Source organism: Dendrobates tinctorius, unplaced genomic scaffold, assembly GCF_039654945.1.
Source record: "Dendrobates tinctorius isolate UK_male_01 unplaced genomic scaffold, ASM3965494v1 ptg000029l, whole genome shotgun sequence".
Lineage (NCBI taxonomy): Eukaryota > Metazoa > Chordata > Amphibia > Anura > Dendrobatidae > Dendrobates > Dendrobates tinctorius.
Window position 1 is genome coordinate 4,087,886 of NW_027361697.1, and position 24,164 is coordinate 4,112,049.

The following is a 24,164-nucleotide window of genomic DNA, read 5'->3' on the forward strand; positions in this document are numbered from 1 at the left end:
GAGTTGCCGCCATGTGATTGGCTGATTAGAAATTAAGTCTTAACACACAGTTGGACAGGTGTACCTAATAAAGTGGCCAGTGAGTGTATATGTCACTACAAGAAATAATGACTGACAGGGGTATATAGTATTCATAAAAATGGGGCAAATGAAAGACATTCATTGAGACCATATGGATGGATAGTGCCTGAATCTGACCCTGATGAAACTCAGGTTACCCTTCCCATATACAGTTCCATCTTACACGGTGACAAAGAGAAAGCTGCAGATGAAAGTGCAGGTTCGGCCCACGCGCCATCAGAAACACCACCGTACTATCAGGGGCCCTGTGCCAGTGCCGTCGCCAACGAGTGGGCCCCCCCTGTTTGCTCAGGATCACAGCACTTGCAAGGTTGAAATACTGTGCAGTGAGATGGAAGATGGGGACGACGAGGAGTCCAGACTAGTACAGGGATTCCCTAGCGAGGAGACTTATTTGATTGTTTTCAATGTTGGGACAGCAATTTTTGGGGAGCACTATACTCTGGAGAATGATAGATGGGGCCCACCATACACTGGAACATTCCAAAGGTGGACATCAGACACTGGAGCAGCATTTACAGGGCCCATTATACACTAGAGCATTAGAAATGGGGCCCATTATGTTTGGAGCATTATTCGGGCCCATAAGACAGTGGAGCTTCATCCATGGGGACCAACATATACTGTAGCATTATGTGGAGCTCATCATATACTGTTTCAAACATTATATGGGACCAATGATTCTGTATGGAGAAATAGATGGGCCTCGTCATGAGATGTAAAAAGTGAAGTATTTTTCATTGTACTATACCGCTATTTCGCTGCCGTATCGGAGCATGATGAGTTGTGGTATTATGTGTTAAAGGGGCGCTCTTTCGCCCAGGGCACATGAAAACCTGGAGCCAGCCCCCCCCCCCCCCCCCACAACTTTAGCCAAATAACCCCCATTTTTCAGTGCGTAACATGTATTATGAAGTTAATTAAGGTTGACCAGCTTAAGTAAGAAGAATTGATGCTTTTGGCATTCAAATGGGCACTGTAGGTGTGTTTCCTGTCCTCCTCTCACTGCAGACTTTTATTCCCCATTGACTTACATTGGGTTTCGTGTTTCGGGACGACCCCGACTTTTCCCTATAATCGGCCGATCTTGCTCGACCATAAAAAACCAAAAGTCGCTCAACTCTAGTGAGAACCCTTCCTGCCAAAACATATCCTTCGTAGGAAAAGGCTTCAGGGAAACCTTAAGGGTATGCTGACACTTGTCAGATTTCATGTGAATTTTGATGCATGTTCTGTGCCTAAATCTGCATAAATTCCAATGTTAATCACACATGTCGTGCATATGAATGAGGCTTGCTGAGAGGTGGGAAAAAATATATGTTCTTGAAAGAAGCGTCATGTATCTTCAGTTGTGGTGATTCGTCCCAAATGACGATATTGGGGATGTTCTTCACCCAGGATCGCTGCTGTGAATAATGGAGGTCTCTATCCTAACCTTCCCTAAACCTGCAGAGTTTTAATATACCCCATTTCCTGACAAATCCATCCAAATGATTGGGCATGGTGCGTATGTTTCATTAGGTCTAAATTGGGAGTGGTCTCTGCAAAATTTGCACCAATTTTGTGAAGCTTGTTCCCATATCGGTAAGTGGTTGTGCAGCGTGGTCCTGTAACGTGCGGTAAAGCCCCGGATCTGCGGCAGTGCGGCCCGTCCTCGTGCTCTTTACACTTCGCTGCCCCCATTGCCAGGGTTTTATTGAGTTTTTGTCAGCACGTTCTTTGTTCCCGGTGACCGTCCAGGCAGAACCTTTCTATAGTGATGTCATTGCTCCGGAGCACACACGCAGGGCCGTGTTTTACTTGCCGCAACCTGCACAAATCCCTTTGAAAGGGAAAAATAAACCTGCATTCGATACAGTACAAGCAGTATTCAGTTACTGCCATGTGAACGATTGCCAAGTGTGATTATTCGCAGGCTGGAGTGTTTTTCTCTTGCATATCAATATCGTTTATTTCTGATGCTTTTGGATTGATTCCAGGTAACCAGGGTATCTGCAAATGTTTGCAAGGACCTCTGGTATCCACGTGGTGCTACAGTTCACAAGTTGTCATAGTCTCATGTTACAATTTCAGAGAGTTTCTTTATGTATTTATCTTCTTTTTTTGGGGGGTCCAATTCTATATAAGGCTAAATTCAGACTTATTTTTGGTCCTTGTGTATGACTGACCTCTCACGGACAGGACACAAACCAATTTTAGCCCGTGTGTAAGTGCACTTGCGTTATTTTGAGAAGTACGTGTGGATAAAATGGCTGCTGTCGCTAATCTGGTCTGACTTAAAGGGAATCTATCAGAAGGTTTTTGCTATGTAATCTGAAGGTGGCAGGAGATAAAGGCTGAAACACCGAATTCAGGGATGTCACTTGTTGCAATGCGTGCTGCTGTTTACGAACTGTGAAGGATTTATCACTAAGAAATTATCATGGCGGACACTAGTTGGGCAGCTAAGCAGTTCACTGTCTATGGACTTTGTACACAGAGCCTGATGTGGGTGGAGCTAGATTCCTCAGCTCTGCTTCATTCTAAATCTAACAGCGCTGATTGTATCAGAACGGCTGCAGCCAGTCATCGAAGTGACACATTCCTGGATTCAGCTTTTATTTCCCTACATTATGCTGCTCTGAGATGAGATAGCAAAAACCCGCTGACAGGTTCCCTTTAAGGACCAAACTATTGCTTATAAATAGTAGGCAGCTCCTGCACCCGTCTGCTTTTTGCCGAGCTGCCAACGTCTTCACATCCACAATTTGCAGACACGACCTATCTGCGAAGTTCACCACTTGTCTGTGCTTAACACATGGCTGAATACGGTGGTCGAGTTTCACGGTCCGAGTACGGGCCAGGACCTCCAAAACTGTTCCTGGGTCTCCCGATCCAAACTCAACAGCCTAATATGTACGTATGATGCTGTCAGGTTTGTGTGAGGAGGACCCAGGATGGCCTCTGCTCAGACTAGTGTCCATAAAGGGAACTTCATATGTTATCCAGTCAGATCTGTGGACAGCATGGTGTAGAGAAGGCGAAGCCGAGCAGAATGATATATCGGTTTATTTAGAAATATTCTGTATAACGTATTCTATTCATTGACCTCCTCGGTGTTTCTGTGCTTGAGTCCGGTGGGTGGTGCTACTAGTCATTGATGGCTATCTCTGCATGCACAGTCATAAAGGGAAGACTGTCAGTCACTAAACAGGCCCGCCCACTTGACTCGGGTGTACAAATATCAGAATGCAAGTTTTACTCTTCTCATAAAAATGTATCAATGTAATAAACCCCGTCTGCTCTAGAACACCCCGCCTGCTGGTCAGATATCACTTTCAATATGATGGGTACAATTTAAAGTGTTTGTTTTTTTGCGGAACTTTTATTTTATCAACCTATTTATAGGGTTAATCGTCCATATTGATTGATGCAGGTCTGACTCCCAGAAGCTGCACCCTCAGCTTATTTGAAGGTGCTGCAGAGCATTGCAAGGGTTACAACGCTATAAATTGTGTAGTGGCTGCAATTGGTGCCTGCAAGTTCTCTCCTATAGAAGTTAATAGGTGAGAGTTGCAGTACCAGTCACAGCCACTACACTGTGTATAGAGCGGTTGTTAGCTCCAGGTGATCCCATCAATCAGCTGATCAAGGTGAATGAACTCGGGCTGATCTGAGCTGATGTTGATTACTTAGGCTTAGAACCACCTGGAAACCCCGTTTTTAATTTCCTGAGTTATCATCCTTGGTTCCATTACTCCGGTGTACCACGTGACCTGACTACTCAAATCGAACTGCAACTTCAGGGGGGCACCAGAGGTTGGTCTGTGTGTTCCTGTGAGACGCCATCAAGGCTTGCTCTGGATCCCATAGTAGCAGAGCTCCAGCGGTCAGGATGCTGATAGTCACGGCCCCTGCCCAGGTGACCACGGGTCATCCATAATAATCACAAACCAGTAGCTCCAGCTGAGGATCCTGCCCCGATCCCCCTTGTTAGTGTGAGACCCCATTACTCTGGTGGTCTGCAGCCGGGTCAGTAATGCTGCTTCCTCGGCTCTATGTGCCACAATATTTGTAGTGAAAACTCTTTTGCGTTTGTGTATTGTTACAAAAGTAATTTACAAGACGTGAGCGCCCATCTATTACTCATCTGTTCCCGGAATAGCAGTTTTTCTGCTACTGAACTGGTTTATGTTTTTTTTTTTTTTAGTAAAGTTTTATGACTCCTCGATCTTTTGCCTTGCTACACAGTATCTCCGGGATGCAGCTTGGAATCTGCCGTCACCTTTCTGAAACATAGGAGCTCATTGCTTTTCTGCTGCTGTATTGCATTTCAGGATTTCGGACATGGGAAGGGCTGAAAAATTTAACAATTTCCCGGTAAGCTGGTTTTTAGGATAATTTGTATTGGGTCCCATTGGTTTCCAGTTTGTTTCTTTCCCAAACGAAAAAAATGTTGCCGTGTGTCATCTTGAAATAAATGGGGATTAACTGTAATATCGCCTCCAACTGCAGTGACTGTTTTGGCAGGAAAGCAGCTGTTTTATTCTAAGGATTGATCACTCGTCCTTTGTTTTTTTTTTTTTCAAAGTATTCTCATCATGACCAGCTCCTTTCAGTTTGAAGTCGTCCCAGGGATCCTGTTTAATTTTACTTAAAGGACATGTCAAAGCTGGTAAGGCTTTGTTCCTGTTTTATTCCTGACACTCCCCTGAGTATTCCACATTTTGTTTTTTGTAAATCTGCTGTACGGTTCCAGAGATGTGGGCCTTTTTCGTTAGTATTAATTGTTCTGCTCTCTACCTAGGGAGGGTTCACCGGGTAATAAGTGGTCTAAAGACACACCCCTGGAGAGGCCTGGGGGGGGGGGGGGCGCCGCGGCCCTGGAGAGGCCTGGTTGGGGGGCGCCGCGGCCCTGGAGAGGCCTGGTTGGGGGGCGCCGCGGCCCTAGAGAGGCCTGGTTGGGGGGCGCCGCGGCCCTAGAGAGGCCTGGTGGGGGGGCGCCGCGGCCCTAGAGAGGCCTGGTGGGGGGGCGCCGCGGCCCTAGAGAGGCCTGGTGGGGGGGCGCCGCGGCCCTAGAGAGGCCTGGTGGGGGGGCGCCGCGGCCCTAGAGAGGCCTGGTGGGGGGGCGCCGCGGCCCTAGAGAGGCCTGGTGGGGGGGCCGTGCCACATTTTAGAGACCCGATGAAAGGGCATTAAATATAAAGGCCCATATCTCTGGAACCGTATGACTGAGTTACAAAAAATGAAGAAAGGAATAAAATAAGGGCAAAAACTAGCCACTTTTTGACCTCATGATTCAACCCCTTTACCTGTTTAACATTTCAGTTTTTTGGCATCCGCCAAAGTGTGAAAAAACGGATCCGTTTCCGTTTTGCCACAAACGGATGCTACAGTATCTGTTTTTTGGACGGATCCGCTTTAGCCACTAATGCAAGTCTATGGGGAAAAAAGGATCCGCCAAAAAAATGGCAAATCCGTTTTTTTTTGTTTGTTTTTTTTTGCAAAACAGCGGATTTTGACGGACGTCAAAAAACGCAAGTGTGATCCACCTTTTAGATGTCACAGGTTAAGTTGAATTGTGCTTTATGTGTAGAATCCCAGTCTTATTTGCCACCCTGGCTTATAATGCGTTGGCTCGAGTAAGCGGATACCTGAAGGGCCCATAGGTAAAATTTTTGCCTTCACGAGACCAGCAGCTCAAGCCCTTCCCAACATCTGAATTGCGTGTTCTGGGCATGTAAGGTGCGGGTGTACAGAGCGGGCTGAGCAGCTGAGCCCTCTCCATACACGGCAGATGCAGGGTGTGAACCAGCTGGCCTCTACCTGTAATAGCAGCCACCAGATCTAGCTCCGATTGCTGCCACTTACTGATCACAGATGCAGTATTTAGATGGCTTGGTAGATATATATATACACATATCAGATTTTTTTTTTTTCCTTGTTCAGCACTCAAATAAAAAAAAAAAAACCCTACAAATCACATCTGGGCCTTTTGGTGACATTGCAGGAAGGAATAGACATGATGCATGGCCGCAACAGTCTCCTTGCTTTAAGCCTATACACCTCTCCAAGCTGCGAAAGCGAGTCTTTGTTTCTGACCAGGCTGAACTTTTTTTCTTTTTTTTTTTTTTTGTTCCGAACACCTATTGTTCCAGTTCTGTGAAATTCCCAATCTGTCCCGCCTGACACCACAGCAGTGAGAAGAAAGCTTTTCCTCTCTCCAGAGGTTCTCACAATAAGGTCTGAATGTGATTCTGTGTGGAAAAAGAGGAAACGACCATTCCTTGAAAGTTTCCCGTGTCTGTTTATTTCCTAGCTAAACTCTTGTATATGTTTTTTTCCTTTTGAAATTAGTCATATAATATTTTCTGAGTTTTCTTTAACTGGATCTGTCATCAGGTTTCACAATACAAAGTCTCCAAACTGAGCAGTACGATTCTTTCCTGAAAGTTCCACTCAAACAAGAGTACAAGAAGCTCAAGTGTAAGTGTATTCATGAGCTGACGTCAATAAAGCCTGACTGATGGCTGCAGCTTGTACTGAGCAGTGTGAGAGAGCAGCAGGGAGGAGGGTCACTGAGGAACAGTCTGGATAGATGGACAGAAATTACGCTTAGCTCATGAGCACATACTGTTATTTTTCTTTACATATGTGTATAAAATATAGCTTACTGTGAGCTTTGTACACAGTATCTGAGCAAGCCGTGTAAAGAATCGACAGTGGAGGCTTTTAAGGTGAAAGATCATGTTTGATCGTTGCAAACTTTGGAGGCAAAAATAAAAAATTTTCAGACTGGCCACTAGACTTAATAGTACACTGGTATATTCTGTACAGATGACTTTTCACCAGTCTCATTATCAGCACTGTCAGGTTTGACCGTGGAAGGTAATGCCTCGATACACCACATCTACCATTCACAATAGCTAATGTCACAGCTCGTCACCTCCCTTTTGCCCAGATCAGAGCATGCCAAGAAAATTCTTGTGTAAAACGTTTGGTCACTTTCACACTGAGAATTTTGACCAAATCAACATCAAAAACGGCTTACGAATACTGTTTGCTTTTCATTTCAAATCCGATCCTCTGCAAAATCTACGTAAAACAAACTGTGTGAACACAGCCTTAATGAGTCAGGGTCAGTGTATTGCGGCCCATGCTCGTGTGGTTGCCTGTACAGAACCGGATGGACGAGCCTAATATTGGGCTTTAGTGGTCGGGGCTAAAATTGCTAACTTCCTTAGGGCAGCACGGTGGCTCAGTGGTTAGCACTGCAGCCCTGGCGTCCTGGGTTCGAATCCCACCAAGGACAACATCTGCAAGGAGTTTGTATGTTCTCCCCGTGTTTGCATGGGTTTCCTCCGGGTTCTCCGGTTTCCTCCCACATTCCAAAGACATACTGATAGGGAATTTAGATTGTGAGCCCCATCGGGGACAGTGATAATGTGTGCAAACTGTAAAGCGCTGCGGAATATGTTAGCGCTATATAAAAATAAAGATTATTATTATTTTTTAGTGATGGAGATTATGGCAAAAATAAATGAATAAAAAAATGTGTAAATTAAATCTTTAAGCCAGGGGTCATTTTCTGAGGATACTCCCTTGTAAGGATATTTTTCGGAGCGCGGTCAGCCGGGTGTCACTTTGCAGCTAATGGTGCAGTGTTTGCTATGTATATAAACCAGGCCTAATTTCTCATTACCACGTGTGGCGTTTGGCCAACATCTGACAGCTGTCACGCTCGGAGGGTTTCTCTTCCTGTGTCTTGGAAGACCGGCCATCGTTAAGTTTAACTTTCTACATATTATAACGTGTCTAGGAAAAAAAAACAAACTTTTATTACATTTCTCTTACTCTAATAATCCCGAAAGTCTCTTAATTTCTAAAGTTTGTAATTTCAGTGTTGGCTTATAATTAGAGTTGAGCGAAACGGGTCGAAAAAATTCAAAAGTCGCCGACTTTTGGCAAAGTCGGGTTTCATGAAACGAAACCCGACCCTAGGATGAGGTCGGCCACGAGGTCGGCGACTTACGCGCCAAAGTCGCGTTTCAAAAGTTTGTTTTGCGGTCTTTTTCAGCCAATCAGGATCCACGGACACTGTGGGCAACGTGATGACATAGGCACGGGTCACCACCATCTTTCAGAAGGGCATGCAAGTGATTGGCTTGCTTTGGTGGGCGTCACAGGGGGTATAAAAGGGCGTGCACGCCGACCGCCATCTTACTTCTGCCGATCTTAGTATAGGGAGAGGTTGCTGCTGATTCTGTAGGGAGAGCGTTAGGCAGGGAAGAAGACAAAAGAACTGCTTCTGCTGCTAGCGATTTGGCCTGCACAACACACAAGACACTGTGTGTGCAGTGCAAGGGGAGGCTATATTGTGGTGTATCAGTGGTGTTGGTTGTTGGGCTGCCTTCTAAGGCTTCCTGACACGCTGGCATTGCTGTTTACCCACTGCTCCGCAAACTGCTTTTTTAAAAGCAATCCAATCTCCCTTATCCTCTAGTCACTTTTGTCACAGCTGTGCCATCGAGCGTGTCACATAGCGCTCAGATATCAGTGGGCCTCACACAATCTACAAGTGTCCAGTGTCCAAAAGTGTACGCAGAGATTCAAAATCTCCATTATCCTCTCGTCACTTTGGTCACAGGCAGCTGTGCCATCGAGCGTGTCACATAGCGCTCAGATATCAGTGGGCCTCACACAATCTACAAGTGTCCAGTGTCCAAAAGTGTACGCAGAGAATCAAAATCTCCATTATCCTCTCGTCACTTTGGTCACAGGCAGCTGTGCCATCGAGCGTGTCACATAGCGCTCAGATATCAGTGGGCCTCACACAATCCACAAGTGTCCAGTGTCCAAAAGTGTACGCAGAGATTCAAAATCTCCATTATCCTCTCGTCACTTTGGTCACAGGCAGCTGTGCCATCGAGCGTGTCACATAGCGCTCAGATATCAGTGGGCCTCACACAATCTACAAGTGTCCAGTGTCCAAAAGTGGACGCAGAGATTCAAAATCTCCATTATACTCTCGTCACTTTGGTCACAGGCAGCTGTGCCATCGAGCGTGTCACATAGCGCTCAGATATCAGTAGGCCTCACACAATCTACAAGTGTCCAGTGTCCAAAAGTGTACGCAGAGATTCAAAATCTCCATTATCCTCTCATCACTTTGGTCACAGGCAGCTGTGCCATCGAGCGTGTCACATAGCGCTCAGATATCAGTAGGCCTCACACAATCTACAAGTGTCCAGTGTCCAAAAGTGTACGCAGAGATTCAAAATCTCCATTTTCCTCTCGTCACTTTGGTCACAGGCAGCTGTGCCATCGAGCGTGTCACAAAGCGCTCAGATATCAGTGGGCCTCACACAATCCAAAAGTGTCCACTGTCCACAAGTGTGTGCAGAAATTCTAAATCTCCCCTGTCCTAGAGACACTTTTTACCTTGTTTTACATTACTATATAGTTTGTTGGATTTTGTCTACATTTCTACCAAAAATGAGGAAGGCTGGTGGAAGAGGCCGTGGAATTGGGCGGGGGTTGGCAGCTGGTAATGATGGTGTTGGTGGTGGATCTGATGGTAGTGGCAAGAGCAAAATAGGACCGAATGCAGGAGGTGCTGACCCTGCGTCATCGTCTGGCTACATAAGGCCTCGAACGCTTAGTTTTCTAGGAGTTGGCAAACCGCTTTTAAAGGCAGAGCATCAGGAAAAAGTTTTGTCTTACATTGCTGACTCAGCCTCCAGCTCTATCGCCTCCTCTTCTTCAGTTGTAAAAAGTAAAAGCACTGAGTCGTCATTGGAGGCTCATGTTCATGAACCACACCTTTCCTTGTGTCCTTCACCCCAACCAAGATTGAAGGATGACGCAGGCCATCCTACTGATTACTCCATGGAGCTGTTTTCACATACCATGCCTGGATTATCAAGTCAAATGGTGAATTACCCAGGCCAAGATGAATCTGACATGGAGTGCACTGATGCACAGCCGCTGATGGATGATTCTGCTGGTACATTCACTCAGAGCACTACATTGTCCTCGCAGTGTACAGAGCCAGATTTTGACCCTGATGAGACTCAGGTGCCCCTTCCCGCACACTATACCACCATACACGGTGACACAGAGAAAGGTGCACATGACATAGAAGAGGAGGTGATGGATGACCCAGTTGTTGACCCAGATTGGCATCCATTGGGGGAAGAGGGTGCAGCTTCCAATAGCTCAGATGAGGAGCATCCACAGCAGACATCGACATCGTAACAGCTGTTATCTGGCAGGCCCGGAGCACTCCAAAGACAGGTTCCAAACATCAAAAGAGTTGCTGGACAGCTTGTCCAGAGGGTCAAAAGATCACAGCGTGCTAGGCCGCAAAATGTCTGCCAAAGTAGGAAGAGTGCAGTGTGGCACTTTTTTGAACAAAATCCTCATGATCAGGCCAAGGTTATCTGTAAGAAGTGCGCAAAGACCTTTAGCCGAGGGAAAAATCTGAAAAATTTGAATACCAGTTGCATGCTTATACATTTAACCAGCATGCACTTGCAAGCGTGGACACAACACCAAACCTCAAGTGCCACATGTGCAACTGATCACAACGAAGGTAGTCAGCAACGCTACATTGTTTCCCCCACTGTAAGCCCACCGGTTAGCACAGCAGCAAATGTTGAGGTGTCGTTGCAAGGCCACAGCAGTCAGGGAATCCCACTGTTATATCAACGAAAGACTGATTCTAGGCCATCATAAAGAACACCAACTCCATCACCATCATCAACCCTCTCTCAGTCCGCCCTGTCCACCGCTACTTCCACCATATTCAGCTCTCAAGTCCAGCTCACCCTCCCAGACACTATGAGTAGGTCAAGAAAGTACTCAGTCTCTCATCCGCGTACACTGGGTTTGAACGCCCACATTGCCAAACTAATCTCGTTTGAGATGATGCCCTTTCGGTTGGTGGAAAGCACAGCTTTCCGCGAACTCATGGCCTATGCAGTACCACGCTATGACCTACCCAGTCGCCACTTCTTCTCTCGCAAAGCCATCCCAGCCCTCCACCATCATGTGAAAGACCGCATTGTCCATGCACTCAAGCAGTCAGTGAGCGGAAAGGTGCACCTCACAACTGATGCATGGTCCAGTCGGCATGGCCAGGGCCGTTACGTGTCCATCACTGCGCACTGGGTTAATGTGGTGGATGCAGGGTCCACAGGGGACAGCGGTGGTGGGACAGTGCTGCCTAGCCCACGGTATAGGAAACAGTTGGCTGTAGGCGTTCGACCCTCCTCCACCTCCTCCAGAAGCGAAAGCTCGTCCACAGAGCGCAGTCGTACGAGCACTCCATCTGTAGCTGCCACTGTTGCACACGAGGTGTCCCCCTATCGAGCAGCTAGTGGAAAACGTCAGCAGGCTGTGTTGCAGATGATGTGTTTGGGCGACAGACACACCGCCGAGGTGCTGGCCGAGTACTTGAAGCGACAAACTGAGTCATGGCTGGGCAGTGTACATCTTGAGGCAGGCAAGGTAGTTAGTGATAACGGCCGTAATTTTGTGGCAGCCATAGCCCTTTCAAAACTCAGCCACATACCTTGCTTGGCTCACACATTGAACCTGGTGGTGCAGTGCTTCCTCAAAAATTATCCGGAGTTAACAGCCCTGCTCCAGAAGGTGCGAAGACTGTGCGCGCACATCCGCCGGTCGCCTGTACACTCCGTTCGTATGCAGAAGCTGCAGCGATTGCTCCACCTTCCCAACCACCGCCTCATTATCGACATTGCAACAAGGTGGAACTCCACCCTGCACATGGTGGAGCGGCTGTGCGAGCAGAGGCAGGCCATAATGCATTTGTGGGAGGATACACGGTCAGGCACTTTGAGAGCAGACATGGAGTTGACAGGCGTGCAGTGGTCGAAGCTGAAAGACCTTTGTAAAGTCCTTCAGTGTTTTGAGGAATGCACACGGCTGGTAAGCGCAGACGACGCCATCCTAAGCATGAGCATCCCACTTATGCGTCTGCTCATGCAAACTTTGACGCACCTTAAGGAGCAGGCGTCTGCAGCCAATGTTGATGAGGAGGAAGAGGAGGAGGGAATCCTTGATGACATTCAGCCATTGTCTGCTCAGGGACCTCTCCTGGACGAGGTGGAGGAAGAAGAGGAGGAGGAGGATGATGATGGGGATGATTACTTACGGGAGGAGGATGCATCTCGTGGGGCAAGTGAAAATGTTGGCGTGGCAAGGTCTGGTACAGGGTTTGTGCGTGACTGGAGGGATGTGGATTTGCCAGAAAGTGCTCCTCCACCCAGCACTCGCAGTGCATCATTGACACCGGGAACATTGGCCCACATGTCAGATTATGCCTTGCGGATCCTAAAAAGGGACCCCCGCATTGCCAAAATGATGAACGATGACGACTACTGGTTGGCCAGCATCCTGGATCCACGCTATAAAGGCAAATTACAAAACATCATGCCACAGGAGAACCTTGACCTAATATTGGCTAATAAACAAGCAACTCTGGTAAATCGGTTGCTTGAGGCATTCCCAGCACACAGCGGTGATGGTTCTCACACGAGCCGTACGGGCCGGGGGCAGCTTGGCAGAGGTGTTCATGGTGCACACAGCAGAAGTGGCGTTGGAGACAGGGGTTTCATGACAATGTTGTGGACTGATTTTTCAAATACCGCTCACACAACTGGTAATACTGCATCGATGGAAAGTGACAGGAGACAGCAGTTGTCAACTATGGTTACAAACTACTTTTCCTCCCATATCGATGTTCTCCCACACAGGTCATTCCCCTTTGACTATTGGGCCGCTAAACTGGACACCTGGCCTGAATTGGCCCAATATGCCTTACAGGAGCTCGCTTGCCCAGCTGCAAGTGTGCTATCGGAAAAAGTCTTCAGTGCAGCTGGATCAATCCTGACAGAAAAAAGGACCCGTCTGTCAACCCAAAATGTGGATGATCTAACCTTCATTAAAATGAACCACGCATGGGTTTCCAAGGATTTTGTCCCACCTTCCCCTGATGACACATAGGGTGACAGAAAAATGGCTTGCTTTGGTCCACCTCTTCCTGGTACTTCACCTATTTCGCCTTTTGCATCAGCTGAATGTCCAACATCAACATATGCCACTTTCTAAAACTCCCTAACTGTGCTGCCTCCCCCCCCATGGCCGGGGTCACCACCTACCGCACGACACCGTGCGAGTGCCGTTGCCCTGGACAGGTGGGTAGGCCGACTCTTGGGCGCGGGCACTGGCACAGGGTCCCTCATAGTGCAATCAAGTGTCTCTGACGGCGTTGGTGCACACCCGCCGTCAGACACACCGCTGTACTATGAGGGGCCCAGTGCCAGTACCGACGCCCACGAGTGGGCCCCCCTTGCTTGGGCAGGGCCCCAGCATTTACAATCTTTACCTCTCCCTGCTCCTCCTCTGTGTAATCTGGGCCGTCAAATCCATACTGTGCCTGACACCGTCTGAGCCTGCCTCCTGAGACATATATTTTGAATGTGTACGCTATCCATACATGTTATCCGGGGATACGGTACCCTTTCTAACCTTTGTGCAATGACGTGCAATCCATACTGGGCCTAACACCGTCTGAGCCTGCCTCATGCTGTATAGACATATATTTTGAATGTGTACGCTATCCATACATGTTATCCGGGGATACGGTACCCTTTCTAACCTTTGTGCAATGACGTGCAATCCATACTGGGCCTAACACCGTCTGAGCCTGTCTCATGCTGTATAGACATATATTTTGAATGTGTACGCTATCCATACATGTTATCTGGGGATACGGTACCCTTTCTAACCTTTGTGCAATGACGTGCAATCCATACTGGGCCTAACACCGTCTGAGCCTGCCTCATGTTGTATAGACATATATTTTGAATGTGTACGCTATCCATACATGTTATCCGGGGATACGGTACCCTTTCTAACCTTTGTGCAATGACGTGCAATCCATACTGGGCCTAACACCGTCTGAGCCTGCCTCATGCTGTATAGACATATATTTTGAATGTGTACGCTATCCATACATGTTATCCGGGGATACGGTACCCTTTCTAACCTTTGTGCAATGACGTGCAATCCATACTGGGCCTAACACCGTCTGAGCCTGCCTCATGCTGTATAGACATATATTTTGAATGTGTACGCTATCCATACATGTTATCCGGGGATACGGTACCCTTTCTAACCTTTGTGCAATGACGTGCAATCCATACTGGGCCTAACACCGTCTGAGCCTGCCTCATGCTGTATAGACATATATTTTGAATGTGTACGCTATCCATACATGTTATCCGGGGATACGGTACCCTTTCTAACCTTTGTGCAATCACGTGCAATCCATACTGTGCCTGACACCGTCTGAGCCTGCCTCCTGAGACATATATTTTGAATGTGTACGCTATCCATACATGTTATCCAGGGATACGGTACCCTTTCTAACCTTTGTGCAATCACGTGCAATCCATACTGGGCCTGACACCGTCTGAGCCTGCCTCCTGAGACATATATTTTGAATGTGTACGCTATCCATACATGTTATCTAGGGATACGGTACCCTTTCTAACCTTTGTGCAATCACGTGCAATCCATACTGGGCGTGAGAACGGCTGGCGAGGTGTTAAGCAAGCTACAGCACCTGTCCAGACAAGTACAGGGATTCCCTAGCGAGGAGACTTATTTGATTGTTTTCAATGTTGGGACAGCAATTTTTGGGGAGCACTATACTCTGGAGAATGATAGATGGGGCCCACCATACACTGGAACATTCCAAAGGTGGACATCAGACACTGGAGCAGCATTTACAGGGCCCATTATACACTAGAGCATTAGAAATGGGGCCCATTATGTTTGGAGCATTATTTGGGCCCATAAGACAGTGGAGCTTCATCCATGGGGACCAACATATACTGTAGCATTATGTGGAGCTCATCATATACTGTTTCAAACATTATATGGGACCAGTGATTCTGTATGGAGAAATAGATGGGCCTCGTCATGAGATGTAAAAAGTGAGGTATTTTTCATTGTACTATACCGCTATTTCTCTGCCGTATCGGAGCATGATGAGTTGTGGTATGTGTTAAAGGGGCGCTCTTTCGCCCAGGGCACATGAAAACCTGGAGCCAGCCCTACCCCCCCACAACTTTAGCCAAATAACCCCCATTTTTCAGTGCGTAACTTGTAATATGAAGTTAATTAAGGTTGACAAGCTTAAGAAAGAAGAATTGATGCTTTTGGCATTCAAATGGGCACTGTAGGTGTGTTTCCTGTCCTCCTCTCACTGCCGACTTTTATTCCCCATTGACTTACATTGGGTTTCGTGTTTCGGGACGACCCCGACTTTTCCCTATAATCGGACGATCTTGCTCGACCCGACTTTTGGAAAAGTCGGGTTTCACGAAACGAAACGCGACCCTAAAAAAACAAGTCGCTCAACTCTACTTATAATAATGTGGCTTTTATGACACACGATGCAGATTATGCATAGTGACCTTTTTTTAATCATTTGCATGACCGCCATGTATATCACATTGTTCCAGGAATAGTGACGAACCCCATTAGCGACATCTTAAATTTTTTTTTCTAAAGTGTTGTACAGTTTTGCCACCACTAGAGGGAGCTTTGCTGTATACATAATTTACTATTAAACGCAATAAAAACTCAGGATTCAACAAGCGCCCCCTAGTGGTGGTAGAAAATTTGACTTGTTGACCAAAATATTGCCACCTTTTTGAAGGTTGCATCTGTTTCTAAATGACTTTATTTGGACAGATGTCAGCAAGGTCAGTGAGGGCTTTAGTTCTTTTCATGCCCGATTAGACTTTGTTAACACTATATTGTGTTATGCACCTGACATAAAAGTCAAGAAAATTGCCACCTATTAGCAGCAGTGTGCCTCATATCACTGATAAAGCCGACGTCACCAGATTTAACAATACCGTCTTCCTACTTTATTAAATAGATCTCAGACCTGCAGAGGCAGGTGTACTTACGTTGAAAGTCTGTGTAAGAATGTGTGTATAATGCTTGGTTAAAAAATTTCCCTTAAATTAAAATTATCTCTAGCTGGACTCGTAAGAGGCGCATTTTAACTTGAGGATTATACAGTCATTCTGACGAGGTTTTTCAAAGTAATTACAACAGCCTCATCAGGTCCAAAAGATCTATTTAATGATGTGTGTGTTTGTTGTGAAATATGGGGACAGATCAGTTAAAAACAAACAAATAAAAAACTACCACGTCCCCTCTTATTGAGAGGTTTATGGGTGCTTAATGAAATTAGGTATCGGAAAATTGTACACTGCGCAAACTGTAACTCTAGAGAAGTTTACTCAGGTCGTTCTGCTCCTCTCGTCACACATCAGCGGACACCTGCAGGTGTGATAAACTCCTTATTAATTAAGATGTGCCGAAGCTGAAAGATATTCAGAAAAAATTAAATATTTTTCAAAAATTTGAATTTATAATAGAAAAAACTGAAATAATATTCCTCCTTCATAATGAGGTGGCGGCATTTTTTTTCCCTACTTGTCCCTTTTTTGTCATTTTAGGACATGTTCAGTAACCAGATTTTGTGCCTTCCTACTCCTATGACCAACTTTGTATCGGATCTTTTCCCTTGGTCTGATGATCGGGCGATTCGCAATGGCGAATAAATACAATAACCGGTCACTTAATTGACATTTTGGTTTGTCTTCTTTTATAAGAACTTCAGAAATCATAATTTACCATAAATTATAATGTCAGCCGTTCTGCTGAACTTAAAGGCACTTTCACATCAAACGTATTGTTTAGTCAAGTTTAGCAACTTTACAAATAATCTTCATTAAATTCTATTTTTTTTTTTTTTTTTTTGGGCTGCTGCCGAGGGCAAGTACTGATTGAGCTGTTACTTTATATCTGAGATCTTCTCTTCTCTTCTGTGTTAGAGAGAATTGTAAAGAAGGGGGAAGGGCTTTACACAGATCTGCAACGTGGACAGGGGAGAGAGCATGCACAGCCTCGGGGAGGGCAGAGGAAATGGGTAGTATAGAAAATGAGGAGATCACACAAAGAGGAAATAAGTTCAGGATAGAAATTGTGCGGATATATGAATTGGCGAGGATGGCAGCATCCCGGATAGTCATAGATCTCAAATATAGCCTATATTAATTACTGGGATATATGGTATACTGCTGAAAGAGAGAAATCTGAAGCTTTGGTCATGCTGCAGAGTGCTTTTTAAGGGAATGGGGTGAATATAAAATGATTGCAATTTTTTCTGTTGATGAGCTAGGACTATTTTTCATCCATTTTTGATCCATATGAAAACATGGAAAATTAATTCAAATGTAAAAATAAGTTTCCAAGTAAATGTTAAAAAATGAGCAACACTTAGGTGACCCATAGATGGTATCCAAGTGCTAATTTTTTTTTTTACAAACTCGATAGAATTGGTTCTTCAAATTGAATGAAAAATAGACTAATCTCTTCTTTGCCATGTGTTTTGTTCTCCCCCCTCTTAATGGCTAAGCAAAAAAAAAAAAAAGTGTAAATTCCCATAGATCAAAAACAGAAGGGGAACGTGAGTGTGTCATTGGGGCTCAATGCAAAAGAATTAACTAGAGGCGTCACTTATGTAGATTAATATTCTAGTGTATGTAGATTTTTTTTTTTCCTCTATTTTGTAGCTGTTAAATTGTCACGTTATCACCGTTTTGTTTTTTTCCTCCGTTCCCTCATATTGGTCCCTCTGTAATTTGCTTGTCTTTGACGAACCAATAAACCTTTATTGAACCATAAAGGGCTTTTCTAATAAAAGTTTATAATTCCGTGCCATAAAGCGCTAATTGATGCGATCCTGCTGGAGGAAAGCGCGTGCGTCCCCTCTCCATAGAACGTAATAGCATAACGTTATTAAACCTGTAAAGCGCCATGGAATAACTGGTTCTTTAATAATAATAAATAATGATAATAGTGTGAAGTGCTTTTCCGATCTGTGTTTTGTGAAAAACCCCATTGACGCGTCGTAAAGGGCTTTATGGGAATCTACATTCCTAGTCCACCATCGGGACTTAATATTCTGTTTTTTTTTTATTTTTATTCCTCTTCCGCCGCCCTGGATCGCTCTGACATATGAGGCGCTTCTGTAACAGCCGCGCTCCTCGGCACAGGGAATTCGCGGGATTTTGGATGTTTTTATTAACAAAACATAAACGTTGATGCGACCGTGTAATCACAGCGGAAAGTCTGCAGTCATCTTGTGGATCCTCAACAGCTCGCAGTGTGCACATTGTCAGGAGTCTCTGGCTCTGGGAGTTGACTGCAAGTATACAAGTTGCGTACATGCGTTCACACGCAGACTAGACGTGCGCGGCTGGACACGTCTAGTTGGAATGTGGCTGGAAGTATGCAAATCACATGCTTGCTGTCACACACTGGAGAATCCTGACAGTGTGCACACTCGCTGCATGTGGATTTTTTTTCTCTTTCTTCAGGTTTAGATCAAATAATGACCTCCTCTTTTGCGTGCACCTGCATATTACTTTACCCTTGTAGGAGCACTAAATCGAGCATTTGTCGGCCTGTGATGGTTTCTCTTCATGGTGTTTAAGAGATGAAGCAGAGAGACTCTAGGGCGTCTTCCCACGAAGCGTAAATGCTGAAGTTTTTTTTTTTGAGCAGATCATCTGCTGCGTCCAACTGTATAAACAAGATGGATGTGATGAAAGTTACTGCTGTGTGTTTATGGACTGTTGAGCTGTGTGTTTTCAGGTGCGTTTGTGTTTTTCTCTATAGAATGCTACTGGGAACCTGAAAAATCAGTCGTTTTTTAATTGCAGAATCAAAGCTTTTGTTTGTTTTTTTTTGTTTTTTTTAATTTTTTTTTTTTTAAATATAATGCTGCTTCAAATCTTCATCAAATGAAAGGTAAAATACGGTAATAAAAAAAAGCAGTCATGTGAAGTTTTTTCTTCCCCATGGACAGCACCTAGACCAAAAATACGACTGTGTGACCCTAGCGTTACTAGAAACAAGTTAAAGGGAATCTGACACCAGGTATTTGCTACCTAACCTGAGAGCAGCATGATGTAGGGGCCTAGACCCTGATTCCAGCTATGGATCTCTTACTGGTCTTGGCGTAGTTTTCATCAGTTTTATCACTGAGAAATGATCACTACAGGAATAGTAAACCTGCTGCCATGTAGTCCAACCACACCCCCACCACTGATTGCCTGCTTTCCATGTTCACTGTGCATGGGCAGAAAGCTTCCAATCAGCGGTGTGAGCGGGTTTATTCAGGGCCCAGCAGTCAGAGAACTGCTAGATCTGCGTCATGCAAAGCTACTAATGGCCCCGTCACACTAAGTGATATCGCTAGCAATATCGCTATAACGTCACTGGTTTTGTGACGCAGCAGCGATATTGCTAGCGATATCACTATGTCTGATACTTACCTCCGACCGCTCCCCCGCTGGTTATCGCTGATCGCTTGAGAACGTCCTGGGCTATTTCTCGTCGTCAGCTTCCTGCTGTGGCGGCGAGCGACGCGTGGACGCGAGTCGGAGGACGTCTTCATCGCCTCGTCTGACAGGTAAGTAGCGACCCCCGACCTCTGCTATGTCGCTGGTGAGATCTGCCTGTGTGGCAGCTCACTAGCGACCACTTAGCGATGCACCAGAGATCCTGACCGCGTCATATCGTTGTCGGGATCGCTGGTGCAACGCTAAGTGTGACAGCACCTTTAATCCAAACTGCAGAAACCAGTAAAATAAGTGACACATCGCTGGAATCCGAGTTTCTGCCGCTACATATTGCTGCTCTCAGATGAGGTAACAAAAACCTGGTGACAGATTCCCTTTAAAGAAAATCTATGGAGAAATGCATATTACTTTTGCCTTTTTATGAAAAAAGGACTTGTTTATTGTAATAAAATGAACAGTATACATAGCAAAAAAAAGGTTCTGTACAGTGACTGCAGCCCCTTCTGCAGACTGCTTGTGGCCTGCGTGTTGCTGCACCTGACACCGGCCCCCCGTGTGCCTTGGATGCCCATACGTGCCTCTGTAACATCCTCTAGCCCTTAGGAATGATCCGTATAACTATAGATGGTCACCATTGGATGATGACATAGTGGGGGGCTGAGGGGTCTGTGGAGCAGGGTCTCATCACTTTTAGCTAAGTAACAGGATACAGTGCAATTCCAGACGCTTTCTAGATGTGGTGTTAATCAGCTCAGCCCCTACATGAGACCCCGCTGTACAAACAGGATGCCTTGTGACCAGGGACCTCTTGGCTCTGTGATCTTCTGTGATCCCAGCGGAGGGGACGCTGGCGCCATCATGAGGATATTCCTGTTTGGACCGTTCGGTATGTTACTTCCTGCCGTTCTCGCTTTACGTGCGGCTTTAACGTCTCCTGATGGCGGTCGTCGTCTTTCTCTCTAGAGCTGGGGGAGAGGGAAGGCGAACCTTCCGAAACAACAATAAAGGTCAAAATTTATAGATAAATAAAATTGCTTTATTGGACACAGGGCAAGGAAATACAGGTAAGAATTATAGCTGATAGCTTGTCACAAGAAGGCACCGTAATCTACATATGTTGCTTCAATACAACCAATATATAAGAAAGATAAAGGAAAATAACCCTCATTGCATATACCACAAATTATAACATATTCAATAGAACCATGGTAACACCGAAAAACACTAGTGGCAATAAATACGTCCCACATATCAACAAATGTGCAATAGCACACAGGTGATGTGAGAGGTGCCAGTGCCAGCCCCTAAAGTGCTTCAATATAACCCATGTACGGGGGGTAAAAAGGTATATCCCTCATTACCCATAAAGTGGCAAGGCATAATACATTCAATAGGAACAATAGTAGCACAGGGAATGCACAGAGGTTGATCCCATATCAAATAGTAAACATCCTACATACCAAATCAGTGCAAGTGCACGCAGGCAGACATGAGAGGTCCGGTGCCCGCCCCGACGCGCGTTTCGGGACCTCTCTAGACCTGGGGCTGCTCGATGCTTCCCCAAAGCCGATGTCATGTCACCCTCCTCCACACCATGGCTGCCGGCCCGGCATGTCCTTCTCACCTGCAAAACACGTTCTCAGATTTGCACTTCACGATTGTTAAAGGCACAATGAAATGCTTTTTTTGTTTTTTTAATTCTCCTTAGCTGTCGAATGTTTTATTCTATTCCCAGTCCTGGATTTGATGTGGCGGACACCGGCAGACAATACGTCTATTTATAAATGTTCTGATGTTGTATAATGGCTGTCAGTCACCCGGTATAAAGCAGGCCTCCGTGGGATTTCAGTCCACATGCCAGGTTATAGGAGGACCAATGGGCCTTTAGGGTTTGTCCATGTGGCACTTATCTGCTATTATGAATCTGCAGCAAATTCTGCACTGAAGCAAAGGATTTATTTGTAGAGATTCTGCAGCAGATTTCAACCTTTGCAATACAGGAGGGCTTAGAAACTGCATGCTGATTGTTTCCATGTTCAGATTTTAACTAGTAACTCTTCTGCTGCATTACTTGCACTTACATTCTCGGAATCCGTTCATAATCAGAGATTCTTTACAGTACGAGCAGTAAGAGTATGGATTCTTTACAGTACGAGCAGTAAGAGTATGGATTCTTTACAGTACGAGCAGTAGAGTATGGATTCTTTACAGTACGAGCAGTAGAGTATGGATTCTTTACAGTACGAGCAGTAGAGTATGGATTCTTTAAGGTATGAGCTGGAAGGGTATGGATTATTTCCAGTGCGAGCAGTGAAAATTTACAACTCTTTGCCACACAATGTTTTAATGGTTGATTCGCTAATCAAGTTCGTGGAGGACTTGGATGGCTTTCCTAAATACGTTGCAACATAGAATCTAGTACTTGTAACCTACAGGGGCATCTCACAAAATTAGGATATCAACAAAAAGTTATTTCAGTTCTTCAATACAAAAAGTGAAACTCCTATATTATATAGAGTCATTACACACAGAGTGATCTATTTAAAGTGATTATTTCTGTTAATGTTGATGATTATGGCTTACAGCCAATGAAAACCCAAGAGTCATTATCTCAGTAAATTAGAATAATTAACAAAAAAGACCTGCAAAGGCTTCCTAAGGGTTTAAAAAGGTCCCTTAGTCTGCTTCTGTAGGCTCCACAATCATGGGGAAGACTGCTGACCTGGCAGATGTCCAGAAGGCAGTCACTGACACATTCCACAAGGAGGGAAAGCCACAAAAGGTCATTGCTAAAGAAGCCGGCTGTTCACAGAGTGCTGTATCCAAGCATATTAATGGAGAGTTGAGTGGAAGGAAAAAGTGTGGTAGGAAAAGGTGAACAAGCAACCGGGATAACCGCAGCCTGGAAAGGATTGTTAAGGAAAGGCCATTGAGAAATTTGGGTGAGATTCACAAGGAGTGGACTGCTGCTGGAGACATTGCTTCAAGAGCCACCACACACAGACGTATCCAGGACATGGGCTACAAGTGTCACATTCCTTGTGTCAGCCACTCATGACCAATAGACAACGCCAGAAGTGTCTTACCTGGGCCAAGGAGAAAAAGACCTGGACTGTTGTCAGTCGTCCAAGGTGTGGTTTTGAGATTAAATTAAATTTTGCATTTAATTTGGAAATCAAGGTCCCAGAGTCTGGAGGAAGAGTGGAGAGGCCACAATCCAAGCTGCTGGAGGTCTAGTGTGAAGTTTCCACAATCAGTGATGGTTTGGGGAGCCATGTCATGTGCTGGTGTAGGTCCACTGTGTTTTATCAAGACCAAAGTCAGCGCAGCCGTCTACCAGGAAATTTAAGATCCCTTCATGTTTCCCTCTGCCGACAAGCTTTATGTAGATGGAAATGTCATTATCCTGCAGGACTTGGCACCTGTGCACACTGGCAAAAGTACCAATACCTGGTTTACACACAACAGTATCACTGTGCTTGATTGGCAGCAAACTCGCCTGACCTTAACCCCATAGAGAGTCTACGGGGTATTGTCAAGAGGAAGATGAGAAACACCAGACCCAACAATGCAGACGAGCTGAAGGCTGCTATCAAAGCAACCTGGGCTTCCATAACCTCTCAGCAGTGCCACAGGCTGATCGTCTCCATGCCACGCCGCATTGATACAGTAATTGATGCCAAAGGAGCCCCGACCAAGTAGTGAGTCCATTTACTGAAAATACATTTCAGTAGGCTAATATTTTGGATTTTAAAATCATTTTTCAAGCTGGTGTTATAAAGTATTCTAATTTACTGAGATAATGACTTTTGGGTTTTCATTGGCTGTAAGCCATAATCATCAACATTAACAGAAATAAACCCGTGAAATACATCACTCTGTGTGTAATGACTCTATATAATATATGGGTTTCACTTTTTGTATTGAAGAACTGAAATAAATTAACTTTTTGATGATATTCTAATTCTGTGAGAGGCGCCTGCAGGTTACAGGTAATAGATTCTATGTTGGGACGTTGATCCAGGGATTGAATATGGAGTTGGGAAGGAATTTTTCTCCTAATATGGGAATATTAGCCTCTGCATCACTGGGGGTTTTGCCTTCCTCTGGGCACACCATTCATAAGGATCTGATGAGCAATTAAAGGGGTTGTCCGGGACTCTCATATTGCCAACCAGTCCATGGGATAGGTCATCAATATCAGATTGGTTTGGGTCCGACAACCAGCAACCTGACAGTCATCAGCTTCTACTTGCTCCGGTGGTGGCTGGATGTTAGCAATGTACAGAATTGGGACAGCACAGCGCCGTACATTGTTTTCTGGCTGCTCCTGGTACTGCACCTTACTTTCCCATTCACTTCGCTATGCTTTTATGTGGTTGATTCGTGCACTGTACCGAAAAGTCAGCAAAATGCTTCGTAAAAATTAAGATTTTCTTTGGACTTTTACACTTTAAAACCATAATAAATATACATGCAGCTCTGTCCATGGGATTCGTGATCTCGGAGCAGTTTGGTCATTTTAAGTTGGGACATCCTGGAAACTTTCTGCGGCGCGGTGTTTATAATCTCCACGGGGGGCTTCCTCCTACGTGTGCACTGTGATTGCGCCTTTCGACCATT

At 45.4% G+C, this 24,164-nt stretch overlaps 1 protein-coding gene across 9 annotated transcripts in view; it reads left to right on the plus strand.

Moving 5' to 3' along the window:
* Positions 1-24,164, plus strand: part of RALGPS2 (Ral GEF with PH domain and SH3 binding motif 2) — a 177,026-nt gene that overhangs the window by 36,118 nt on the left and 116,744 nt on the right. The window contains exon 2 of one of the 9 annotated variants that reach the window (XM_073571311.1): positions 4,312-4,440. The exons of the other annotated variants lie outside the window; for them this stretch is intronic. The gene's annotated coding sequence lies outside the window, so the exon portion shown is untranslated. The remainder of the gene's footprint in view (positions 1-4,311; positions 4,441-24,164) is intronic. 9 annotated transcript variants of the gene reach the window in all.